This window comes from Typopeltis vanoorti, chromosome 1 (genome assembly GCF_054136105.1).
Source record: "Typopeltis vanoorti isolate ZY-2024b chromosome 1, IOZ_Tvanoo_1.0, whole genome shotgun sequence".
NCBI classification, from domain to species: domain Eukaryota; kingdom Metazoa; phylum Arthropoda; class Arachnida; order Uropygi; family Thelyphonidae; genus Typopeltis; species Typopeltis vanoorti.
Genome location: NC_143549.1, coordinates 16,749,500 through 16,763,622, shown reverse-complemented (window position 1 = coordinate 16,763,622; position 14,123 = coordinate 16,749,500). Strand labels below are relative to the sequence as shown.

At 39.7% G+C, this 14,123-nt stretch overlaps 1 protein-coding gene across 1 annotated transcript in view; it reads left to right on the top strand.

Moving 5' to 3' along the window:
- Positions 1–14,123, top strand: part of Ns1 (Nucleostemin 1) — a 231,282-nt gene that overhangs the window by 201,577 nt on the left and 15,582 nt on the right. The window lies entirely within an intron of this gene.

Below are 14,123 nucleotides of genomic sequence, written 5' to 3'. Positions count from 1 at the left end.
TCCTTGGTTATTTCAGTTATAATTACAAACAGTCAACCAAGTCACTTGCCTCTGCATCCATTGAAGAAACCCAACAAATCAACCTGTGCACAATAGTCCGATGGTGTAGTTATATAAATAAGCATAATAACTACTATCAAAGCTGTATAACTGAGAGGAGGCCTCCACATAGCCTTTAAAGGAATGCAGAGAACCGACCAGGGCTTCTCACCTAATGTCCAATCCTCACCTTCTCGTGGTGCACCCTGTTGAGTATCTACCTAGATACTGAATGAACAAGGATGGGCTGGCAATTTGGAATTTAGCCGACCAAATTGTATTCTTATTGGCTTAAACAATTTTAAAAATTGATGGTACAACATGACAAAATTTCATGCCAGCTGGGGCGTCGCCCGGTTAAACAAGGCCCCCGTTGTTTTCGCCAGGGAACCAGAGCAAACAGCGAAAAGTCAGCTACTGGAATAAATCTGAAAGCACACCCCCAACTCAACATCACCAGAGTTAAAGATTGGTACTATCAACATAAGAAGCCTGAATGGCAAAGAAATGGAGCTAGCTGAGGAATTAGATAAGTACCAGATCGACATAATAGGGGTGACTGTAGTATCCTGTCAAATGACCTGCAATTTGCAATAAAGTTGGCTATTACAAAAGCACTATTTCAACAAACTCACTCACTTGGCTGCTTTAAAGTCATAGCCATCTCACTAGGCACAGTACTATTATAGATTATTTAATAATGATTATTTGTCCTATCCTCTGAGCTCCACATAACCTTTAAAGGAATGTGGAGAACCGACCAGGGCTTCTGACCTAATGTCCAATCCTCACCTTCTCGTGGTGCACCCTGTTGGGTATCTACCTCGATACTGAACGAACGAGTATGGGCTAGAAATTAGGGATTTAGCGGACCAAATTGTATTCTTATTGGCTTAAATCAAAATACAAAATGATGGTACAACATGACAAAATTTCATGCCGGCTACGGAGTTGCCAGGGGAACCAGAGTGAACAGCGAAAAGTCAGCTACTAGAACAACTCCCCAATTCAACATCACCAGAGTTACAGATCGGTACTATCAACATAAGAAGCCTGAATGGCAAAGAAATGAATCTAGCTGAGAAATTAGACAGATTGGCATAATAGGGATGACTGAAACAAAAAAGACAAAAACAGGTGAGAACTTTCTGAGCAATAAATACAAAATGTTATATTCAGGCAATGAAAATCAAGGAAAAGGAGTAGCCATAGTATTCCACATTAAACATAGTTTTCAACACTAAATACAAGGCTAATCTTCTTGAATGGCAGTCAGTCTCAAGTAGAGTGATGTGGGAAAATATGAGAATGGGGAACTGGATAATGAGACTTATTTGTGTCTATAGTTCCACAAAAGGTTCTACTTAGATAGAAGTGGAGGAATTTTTTGAGGCGTTAGAGAAAGCAACTGACACAGTGAAAAAGGAAAAGTTGGTCCTTATTGGGGATCTAAATAGCAGAGTAGGAAATGATTGTCAGACATACAAAAATATTTTGGGAAAATTTGGAGAAAAGAGCAAAGCTAATAATAATAGCAAATACCTGTTGGTTTTCTGCACAGGACATGGACTGGTTATTAATAACACCATGTTCCAACATAAAAATGTGCACAAATTCACATGGAGAGAAGGCATGGATAAGAAAAGTCTCTCATTGACTATGTTATTGTTAATAGTGATGTTTTCTCCATGTGCAGGACACCAGATTGTATACAGAGGATTTGAAATTGGAAGTGATCACTATATTTAGTCTTGAGCCAGATAAAATTGAATTTCATATTGAAATGAATAACATGTAAGAAAGTTTTAAAGAGAATAAAAGTTGGGAATCTCTCAGATGTGAACTGTAGACTAAAATATACAAAGATAATTGAAGAAAAAATGCAAGCGTTTGAGAACAGGAACCAAACCTTGGAGATTCATTGGCAAGCCTTGAAGAAAATCCTGATTGATTCAGCCAGAGAAGCATGTGGTGAAGTTGTCTGCAAGGTTAGAAAAATTAGAACCACATGGTGGACACAGGAAGTTAAATTGGCAGTGAAAGAAAGGAAGAAAGCATATCAAAAGTTCCTGGCAAATAAGTCAGCTTGTGCTCTTAGAGAATACAGAGACAAATGTAAGAAAACTAAACAAACGTCATGGGAGGACTTTGGCAAGAACATAGAAAATAAATATCTAGAATGTGGTGGTTGTTGAAGAAGCTTAGAAATGGAGGAAAGAGTGCTGTAAAAGGAGATTATTACTGTTATTAAGGGCGACTCCAGAGAGTCCTTAAACTCATCGAGAGAGGCCCTAAACATCATGTCCACACAACTATACGACATTCTCACAGTTTCTATCATACCTTGCCTTGAACTCACTCACTGTCATAGCACCCACAACAGACTCTGGCAGCTTATTCCACTCATTTACCACTCTAAAAGTAAAGAACCCAGCTCTAACATTCCTGCTAACCACACTCTTGCCCAGCTTCCATAGGTGTCCCCTAGTTCTCCCACCACCAGCCCAGATCTGAAAAATATCCTCTGAATTAATCCTGTAGAAACCCTTTAGCAATTTGAATGTTTCAATCATATCTCCCCTTTTCCACCTATCAACTAATTTCTGCAACCCACAAATCTTCAACCTGTTCTCATATAGTTCATTCCATAAACGTGCTGTCATCTTAGTCACTCGCCTCTGGATTCTCTCCACCTCCTCCCCATCAAGAAGGAACCTAGGTGACCAAATCTGGGCACAGTAGTTGAGATGAGGTCTTATCAAGGCTCGATACAGAGGTACAATAACTTGCTTGTCTCTGCTCGTCAAGGTATTTTTCAACAACCAAGTGAGTTGATGAGCTGATTTAACTACTTTTGCAATGTGACCCCTAAACTTTAACTCATTATCCACCAACACTCCCAAGTCCCTGGCCTCATCAATCTCTTGGAGTACAGTTCCACCAATGTGGTATACTGCTGCCAATCTTTTCACCCCAAAACGCATAACCTTATATTTTGTCACATTAAATTGACATCCATTCTCCTTAGCCCAGAACTTCAATCTATCCAAGTTGTCCTGCAAGATTTTGTCATCTTCTGCATTCACTATTGCCCTACCGAACTTTGCATTATCAGCGAACAAATTAACTGTTCCTCTTAGTTCCTTCCCTATATCGTTAATGAACAAATTACGCAGCAGTGGTCCAAGAACAGAACCCTGCAGCACACCACTAGTCACAGGCCGTCTTTTGGACTCTATTCCGGAATAAACTACTCTTTGATATCTCTCCATCAACCACCCACCTATCCATCTCACCAACCCTATATCCATTCCCATATGTTGTAGTTTACAGATTAGAATTCCATGTGGTATCCTGTCAAATGCCTTAGCCAGGTCCAGCAGTATCACTGGAAACCCATTACCCTTATCCAGTTCAGTGACAGCTGAACTGGATAAGGGTAATGGGTTTACAGTGATATGTAAACATGATCTACAGTGATATGTAAACACTGAGGCATGATCTACCCTTCACAAAGCCATGCTGTTCTCCATACAGTATCTCTTTTTCATCAAATCATTCCTGTATTTTTCCCTTGACTACTTTCTCCAAGACTTTGACGACTCCTGATATGCTGATTGGTCTGTAATTTGCAACCGTAGTGTTGGATCCTCCTTTATGCAGTGGAACTATTTTCCCCTCTTTTCACACCTTCGGGACTAAACCGGACCCGAGACTCAGATTAAACAACATGGTCAAGGGCACTGATAATTCTTTAGTCGCTTCACGCAAGACCCGTGCCGATATACCATCCAATCCCACAGATGTATTCACATTAAGGTTCTGTAATAGACTATTTATCTCCACTTCATTCATCACACTTCCTGTATAAACTAATGGTTCCTTTATTTTTTCAATGTCTCCACCTGGATGATATACTTTTGCAAAGTGCTCGCTCAGTAACTCCACTATATCGACTGATTCAGTGACCTCCTTACCACTGTCATTCCTTAAAATCATTTTGCTGTGTATAGTTTTTTTTTTGCTTGCAGCATATTGAAAGAACTGTTTGGGATTCTCTTTTGCTTGCATAGCTAGTTTCCTTTCATAATCTGCTTTTGCTTTTCTTACCACGCTCGTTACCCTTCTCGCCTGCACTTTATACCATTCATGTGCCTGCAGATCACCTCTTTCTTTAAATTCCCTCCACAGGTGTTTCTTTTTTTGCAGCTCAAGCTTAATAGTGTTATTCATCCATTTAACCCCTAGTTGTTTTATTATTCGGACCCTAGGTATACAATCAGCCATAACCTCCTGTAAATGCTCCTTGACCACTTCTCATGCTCTATCAACATCCAGCCCTTGCAGTTGTACATGCCATGGCACTGATCCAAGCAATCGCCTAAGCTTGTCATACTTGCCAGCACGGTAATTCCACATATACCCTATCTTAATCGAAAATTCCACACCTTTAGCCACCTCCAAGGTCAAGCTTATGATCACTCTCACCAATAGGTGGCAACATGGTCATATGCATTACAATCAAATTCTCAGATGCTATTACCAGGTCAAGCACTCTCACACCCCTAGTATTTTCAATTACATGCTGTCTCAGATAGTTATCCCTTAATAATTGAATAAAATCCTTTTCCTTCCTCACATGTGTCTTCTCCTCCTTCCAATCAATGTTACCATAGTTGAAATCCCTCATAATAATTACCCTCCTTCCATTCATTTCATCAATTTCCCTATGCATACTATCTCCACCATCTATTCCATCACCTGGTCTATAGCAGCAACCAACTGTATATTTTGTTCTGCCAGTCTCCATCTCACACCAAATAGTCTCAAATGAGTTCTTTTCACTATCCAGCGATACAATTTCAATTCATCTACTGATGATAGCTGATGAACCTTTAGTTCATCAGCTATCATCAGTAAACCCCCCCCCCCCCCATTTTATTCTCTCTGTCCCTCCTGAACACTCTATAACCTACACATTCTATCCCACCAACTATATCATCTTCCGTCAGCCATGTTTCACTAATAACCTGTGGCCAGGAAGAGCCAATCAAGGCCAAAAATTCTTCCTTCTTGTTCCTTATACTTCTGGCATTAGTATAGATGAAATGCAGTGGTCCCTTTGTCCCACCCCTATCTTGATGTGTTATTCTAACTATCCCATTCCGATTTTTTGTCCTTAGTGCTGGCTTGGGTACGTTATATACGTTCTTACACTCAACTGTCTCACTGATGTCTGCATACCCCCCCCCCCCTCCTTGGTAGTTCTAGTTTCCCTAGTTCTGCACATCCATTTTCACTTCATTCAGCAACACGTTTTACAGTCTCCACACACCAAATCCATTCAAATGCAGGCCATCCATCTTGTATAAATCCTTTCGCCCATCAAACTCATTCCACACCACACCGTCTGCATAACCTGCGCATAATGTCATTTGTGATTATGGCCCTCCTTCTAAACTCCTCTCTGTCATATCGCAGTAACAGACTCACCATTCTTCGCTCTGTCACTCTTTTCTTTTGCTACCTTTAACAATACTTTCAAGTCCTCTCTCATAAAAAATTTATCTCCTTTCAATTCATTTGTACCCGCCACAACTATCAATTCTTTCACCCTCTGTTTTTGCGCTCTAATACTCTGACTTACATCCTTAAATTTCATACCCAGTAAGTACGATTTAGTTAAACTCCCATCTATCACTCCTCTTAATAACGAGTCACCATACAACACTCTTTCCTTCATTTCAGAAACTCTCCCACTCTTTAGATTATTTTTCCTTTCAAACACTTGTTTATTTACATTAGCCGATTCACTCTGGAAAGAGTTTTGCAGGTGCTCTAATTTCCGCTACGCATTTTGTATCACTGCGTGCAACCTAGTGATCTCACTCCCAATAAATAATTCCTAATTTTTTTTCATCATATAAACCATTTTCTCTCTCTGTATAGTTGCTTTCACTCTTTCTTTGATCACCGTTCTCATTGCGATCTTGTACAATATCGCAATTCCCTATCAAGCCACTATTTTCACTCGCATTCTGGCTTTCTTCAACCATAACTATCTCACAACCTGACACATACTTCAACTCCTCACTTTGCTTACACTTTCTGCACATTCTCCCACCACTATCACTTTCAATCCAAACTCCAGCCTCATTCGGGAATGCATACATCCCACACACACACATCACATTGGACAAACTCCCTCACATTACAGTTTTTGAACAAAAGCATTGTATTTTTGGATGCCATTATCTTACGTCGCATTGGCGCCATGTGCTATTCTATGAAACGTATCCTTAAAATACTAAATAAAATAAAACGGAATTCACACCAAAATCACACAGACACAACAAGCTACCAAAATTAGACAATATTACGTTATGATTTAGACCTATATTCTAATTTTAACTCAAAATTATACTTAGCTTTATGGAGCTCTCTAAAAACACTACACACCATGTAGCCCTCTAGCAGGGACTTCCTAATAAAGATAGAGATGATAAAGGTGACATGAAAACGGGAGAAAAAGATATCCTTGAAGTATTGAGTAATTACTTCGAAAAATTGCTAAATGAAACAAGCAGTGATAGCACAGTGGTAAAAAAAAACACTCAACAGGCATACAGTCAGGAATACATATCCATACTTGAAGTAGAAAAAGCCATCAAAGGCTTGAAATTTGAAAAGGCAGCAGGAGTATATGATATTTGAACAGAAATGCTGAAGTATGGTGGTATAAAAGTCTTACGGTGGCTGCACTCCATAGTTCAGAAGGCCTGGACAGAGGGACGAATTCCCGGTGATTGGAGAAGAGCTCTCATAGTACCCATATATAAAAAGGGAAATAAAACTGAATGTGAGAATTACGGAGGTATTTCCATACTGACTTTTCCTGGTAAGATATATGCAAGTATAATTCAGAAATGGTTGAGAAGAATTGTGGAAGAGAAGCTTGGTGAAGAACAAGGCTGGATTCAGGCGAAGTAGAAGCTGTCAGGATCTGATCTTCACATTATGACAAATAGTTGAGAAATCATGGGAATATAACACAGATCTGTATTTTAGTTTTGTTGATCTGGAAAAGGCATATGACAAGGTGCCAAGAGAGAGAGAGAGAGAAACTATTCAATATGCTACAGTTATATGGTGCTAATGGGGCATTTCAAGCAATACTTAGTCTTTATTTGAGTTGTAAATCAGCAGTTAGAATTGAAGGAAGTATAGGAAGATGGTTTAATGTTAAATCTGGTGTGAGACAAGGATGTACATTATCTATATTAATCACATTATGAAGGAAAGTGGTATTAGAAATGATATCAAAATTGGAGATGTTAATGTCAGCTCTTTGCTTTATGCGGACATGTTATACTTCTAAATAAATCCGCTACAAGTCTGCAAGATTCTCTGACTAAATTGAATAGCTATTGTAATAGATATGGTATGAAGGTAAGCAATAAAAAGACAAAAAACAATGAAAATAGGCAGAATCATTGAAAATGTCAACTGTGTTGTGAATGGAGAACCTGTGGAACAAGTAAAACATTTCAGCTATTTAGGCACGATTTTTACTGAAGATGGTAAATTAAATATAGAAATAGACAACAGAATCAGCAAAGCTGGTATGGTGGGAAGTCAACTGAATAAATTCATATGGAATAAGAGAGAAATTAGTTGGAACACTAAATTATCTGTATACAAGACAGTGTTCAAACCAGTTTTAACTTATGGATCTGAGAGCTGGGTCAGAAGTAAAACACTTGACCAAAGACTAGAGACCACAGATATGAGAGTCCTGAGAAAAATTATAGGCGTGAACAGATGGCATCACTGGCAGTATCATATTAAAAACAAGGATATTAGGAAAGAACTTGACATTGTCTGCATCCAGGAATGCGTTAGCAGAGCTAATCTCAGGTGGTATGGTCACTTAAACAGAATGGGCGAGGAAAGATTAGCAAAACAAGTGTTCTCTGCCAGGTTGGCAGCAAAAGGACCCAGAGGAAGACCAAGATATAGGTGGATTGATACGGTACAAAGTGCTTTAGATGATAGAAATATAAGATCTGATAATGTTGGAGTCTTGACAAGTAACAGACTGATTTGGAGGAAAATTGTAGATAGGAAATTAATAATGATGTAATTTTTTTCATGTAGTACTATCATATCCTGTACACCCCTTGAGGGTACATGGCAGGAATTTGATAATGATGATGATGATGAGGGAGTTCAAGGACTCATCGACGGAGGGCATCTGCTCTACAACTCCGTTTTCACCATTCAACTACCAACTGACCACAACTACACCAACATCTACCACTGACCACCATTAGTATCATCATCATCATCGTCAAATTCCTGCCTTGTTTAACCGGGCGACGCCCCAGCCGGCATGAAATTTTGTCATGTTGTACCATCATTCTATATTTTGGTTTAACCAATAAGAATACAATTTGGTCGGCTAAATCCCAAATTGCCAGCCCATCCTCGTCCGTTCAGTATCGAAGTAGATACCCAACAGAGTGCACCACGAGAAGGTGAGGATTGGACATTAGGTCCGAAGCCCTGGTCGGTTCTCCATATTCCTTTAAAGGCTATGTGGAGGTCTCCTCTCAGTTATACAGCTTTGACCCTTAAGCACCCCCACCATTGGTATTTACACAGATAATCACAAACTTCCATGCCCATGGTAGAATTCGAACTCGCAGCCTTTTGGCCGGATAGCGGATATGCTATCCACTCGGCCAACTAGGCTGGCTAAATATATATAGATGTTAATGCAATGTATTCTATTAACATCTTTTTTTTTATCTTATTAATAATGATAAGCCTTTCTTTGTTACATTAACATTAAATTATCATCATCATCATCACATCATCATCTTCCAGTCCGCGCAGTTAGCATAGTGGCTATGCGCTTCGTAACCATATGCCTGTGGAAGGAGTGTCCTAGGTTCGATTCCCATCGGTGACGTGAGGAGCTGAAGGATCTTCCTCAGCCATAGCCAAGTTAGCCAGTCTTGGGCTTGATGATCTTCATTCATCTTAATCTTCCTTATACCCTCTTTTACCTTGCGGTGTCGAGGGTCCATTGATCATCGGACCTCACTCCGTTTTTACAGGATAAGGTGGTCAGCCTTATGCCCCGGTGTATCCTATGACCTGTAGTGTTGAGTTCTCAAGGCCAGTTTGCCTGCTTTGCGGGATGAAAAACCCCAGAATAAACTGGGAGAAAAACCCTGCTGTCCACGCCCAAGACTGGTTAACTTGGCTATGGCTGAGGAAGATCCTTCAGCTCCTCATGTCACCGACAGGAATCGAACCTAGGACACTCCTTCCCCAGGCATATGGTTCTCCCCCCTGAAAGCGAGAATTATTGAGGAATTTCTCAACTAAGTATTTCAGCTAAGAACAAGCTGGAATCAGGTCAAATAGAGATTATCAAGATCAGATTTGCATTTTACGACAAATAGTTGAGAAATCCTGCAAATATAACAAGGATCTGTACTTAAGTTTTGTAGATCTGGAAAAGGCATGTAACAAGGTGCTCTGAGAAAATCTCTTCAAATCAGTATAATTATATGTGGTAAATGGAACATTATACAGAGCAATGCATCGTCTTTATTTAGTCAGCAGTTAGAATTGAAGGAAATACAGGAAGATGGTTTGATGAAAGACAAGGATACACATTATAACTGTATTTTTAAGAAATTACAACATAGACTAATATGTTAAGTAAAATATAAATTTAATTAATACAAAATTTCGACAAAGTCAAATTGCTATCATCAAGGAACAAAATATAAGATGTGTGCATGCAGGCATTACACTAAGTAAATGAGGCTGAAGCATGTCAGCTGTGACTAGGCTTAAAGTCCTAAATACTGGTCCCTAGTGGGCTGAATTTAGCCCACTAAGGGATGCTATTTAGTCTTAAAGGACACTCTTTAGGATTTTAGCTGACATGGATGCATGACATGAATGTGAGTCAGAAGTGTGTAAGTGTGTGTGTGTGTGTCAATCAAGAACATAGTAGCGTGGTGAGTGCTTGCTTATAAAAAAGGCAAGCGTGGCATAGAGAACAAGGGAAGGCATAAGTGAAGATAAATGAAGTATGAATGACAAAAGTGTTAATTAGAAGAAGTTTAACATGAAAGCAGAATGAAATGTGAAAAGAATAGTGAGTTGGCTTTGATATGTGAAATAGCACTTCCCTGAAGTTTTTGCAGGACAGTGAGCATGAGCAAGAGTGTTTATACAAGCATTTGGCAAGTGCACCAGCAAAGAGTAATACTGTGCTGAGAGTGAAAAACCAAGGAGAACAAAAAAAGATAAAAAGACTTGATAAAAGGTGATGAGTGATTTGAGAATAGCAGTGTACAGAGATTCATTTAATGAGAGAGTCCATAAGTGCTATCCAGGAGGAGAATGATAATTCATGCTTTGGGCATGAGGAGGAAACAAGCATGAGAATTAGTGACAGTTTTGGGGACAAATAATTAAGTGGACATAAGGAGAATGTAAGGGTTAATATCAGGTGAGGAGAGTGAAAGATAACAGGATAGTAGTAAAGATTGTCAGTTGTCAAAGTTCAGATGGAGAGCTAGGATCATGAATGGTATACTAGTGGAGCTTGTGAAGAGAAGGGAGTGTAGTTTGTGTGGCATGTATTTGAGGGAAGAATGGAATTATACAGGTGTGACTGATTGCACTTGAATGGCTTTGAAGTGAGTGAACTGGAGAAACTGTTGCTGGATGGAAGTGCGGTGTATATGTGTGATGCAAGCAAGAGATCAGATTAGAGATGAAGTGAAAGATCAGAAGAGTGGTATTGAAGAGACAGAAGTGTTTGGCAATGGAAACAGTAGTGTATTTATTCAATATAAATGGAATAGATCTAAACTGAGCGGATATGTGTGTGTGTGGTAAGTGGTGATAAAGGTGATTGGGAAATCACAACCAAAAGTAGCTTGGATAGGACTGGGTATGGACCTAAAAATGAATGGCTGTATTTGTTTACAAATGGCAGAAGTATCAAAAATAAGGGAGATGAAATGGTTTCACTGATTGAGTTTATTTGCCCCAGAAACATTGGAATAAGTCAAACATGGTTAAATAAAGATGATATCCAAATGGGAATAAAAATGGAAGGATACAGTATTTTTTATGAGGATAGAAAGGACAAGAAGGGAGGGGGAGTGCTGCTGATGATAGCAAGGGAATTATGTACACATAAGATAAACATGAAAGAGGGAAATAGTAGCAATGATTACGAGGCAGTGAGGTGGAAGTTGATAGGAAGAGATATTTAGTTGGATGTTGCTATAGGCCAGGGAATGTGGAGTGTAGTGATGAAGAAATCTATGAACAACGTGAGTAAGGGAACAAAGGAAGGATGATTTTAATTATGGTTGTATAGATTGCAATGAAGAGATAGCATTTGGGAATAAGGAAAATTAATTTCTTGAGTTCTTGAGAGACAACACTCTCAGGCAGCATGCAAGGATCAAGAGTTTTGGATCATTTCATCCGAGGATGTAATCCTCGGATGAAATGATCAGACCAAAAAATTATGATCACTGTAATTGTGAGTGGGATTTTGCAATTTCCTCCATTTGGTGAACGTGATTATGAAGTAATCACTTGGGTTGTGGCTAGCCACATGAGACTTCTGGGAGGAAAGGATATATGTGGAAATATAACACTGGTAATTATTACAATCTCAGGAGATAGCGTGGAGCTGTAGCATGGAATGAGGAAATAAATGCTACTGACAAAGAAATACTTAACAGCATCAATGTGTGAATGTATTCTGAAGGTCAAAAGGCTGAATAAGGTAGGTGTATGGATGAATATTGGATAATAAAAGGATATTGGGCATAAAATCTGGAAGAAGGCACTTTGAAGGCAATACAAGATTAATAATGATAATAATCAGTTACATGAAGAGTATAAAGTGCAAGCCAGGAGAGAGTGATTCAGTTAGTAAGGACACCAAAGGTGCAGTACAAGCAGAAATTAGCAAATCAGGTGAAGAAAATTCCTAGAGTTTTTTTAGATATGTGGCAAATAGGAAGAAGAATGATTATGGTAAGATTTATTTATTTGTATGAAGTTTCCTCCTGTTTTCGTGCCATCCCTATTAGGACAAGTTGAGCCTCCTCATGGGGGGTTAAGTATTTATGACTGTATTTGTGTCTGTGTGTTCACAGGGCCAGTTTGCCTGTTCTGAGGGACAAAAATCCAAGTTTCCAGATAAAAGTTCCTCATGTCATGGATGGGAATCGAACCCAGATCTTTCTGACCAAAGGACTTCGTCTATACTAACTGAGCTACAGAGGCTCTTATGGTAAGATGATGTTAGTGGGTGAAAATTGTAGAATGGTTTTGCGGAAGAAGACATTGCTGAGATATTCAGCGTTAAATTTATAAGGGTGTTTCATCCTTATCAGGGTAAAATCATGAGAAACTCAAGTGTAGGAGGGATGGCTTAATTGCATGTGAGCAGGAAGTATATGAGTAAATAAATAAACTTGATGTCAATGAGGCAATAGGATTTGACACCATATACATGTCTTAAGGGAATATTCCAGGGAATTGGCAGTAGCATGCCTGTTTGTTAAGAGTCTAACAACAGCACAGGTTCCAAGAGAGTAGAAAGAAGATAAAATTGTTTCACTGAATAAAGGTGATAAGGTTGTGGCTATAAATTATAGGCCATTGAGCCTCCATAACTTAGTTAATCTACGACATGAGGAACCTTTATCTGGTCTCTTTTGACCGAAGGTGAGTTAGATGGTCTCTGTGGAGCTTGAGGGCTGCTTTTTTGTCCCTCAGAACAGGCAAACCTGTCCTGTACACACACACACACACACACACACACACACACACACACACACACACACACACACACACACACACGCAGATTTACAGTCAGAAAATACGAGGTGATATCAAAAGGTTTTGAGACTAGCTCTGTTTACGAGAAATTACTTTATTTATCTACGTTTAGACACTGTCCCCTTGCATATCAATACAGCGCTCCCAGCTTTCTTGCCACTTCTGGAATGTGTCCTGAAAGTCTTCTTTTTGAAGCATGTCAAGCACCTTATGCGATTTGCGCTGGATCTCCGCAATGGTGTCAAAACGGTGACCTTTGAGCTGGATCTTCATCTTCGGGAAGAGGACGAAGTCTGCAGGAGCCAAATCTGGCGAGTAGGGTGGGTGCGGAAGTGAGATCATGTTGTTTCTGGTGAAAAACTCGTGTGAGGAGAGCTCGGTGACAGGGTGCATTGTCGTCGTGGAGCATCCAGTTTTTCGCACGCCACAGATCTGGTCGCTTTCGTCGAATGTCCTCCTTCAGACACCTTAAAACCTGGCAGTAGAACTCACTATTGATGGTCTGGTCCCTGAGAACGAATTCTTGATGCACAGTGTTGCGAATGCTGAAAAAGACGAGCATGCACTTGGTCGAGCTGCGGACCTGCCTCGCCTTTTTTGGTCGTGGAGATGATGGGCTCTTCCACTGTGAAAACTGTTGCTTCGTCTCAGGGTCATACCCATACACTCAAGTTTCGTCACCGGTAATGATCCTCGAATTTCACGTTTTTTTTCAAATGTGAATTTCATGTTTGCTCTTTGTTCTAACTTGCTTTCCATGATGAAATCGCAGATGTGGTAACGCAGGTGGTCAGAATAGCATCAGTTGCACAGCTCCCGATGTACACAGGATGATGTTTTTTGGCACACTGACTTATGAAGGTAGGTGCTGCATGTGACTGTGCATGCAGCCTTGTGCTGCCATCTGTTGGCGTGTTACAAACCTAGTCTCGAAACTCCTCATATACCACCTCGTATATACCTAATCATCCCCCCCCTCCCCAAAGGGACAGGGAAAAAAGGGGGGGAACTCCATTTGAGTAAGTAAATAAATAAGAGAGAGAGAGATTGGTGAGAACTAGGATGAAGAAATGGGTTGATAATAGCTGTATTCTCTGCAGTTATCAGCATGGGTTTAGAGATCATGTTTTACTAACTTATGTATAAGGTGACAAATATCTTGGAACCATTGTTGTTCAATTTGT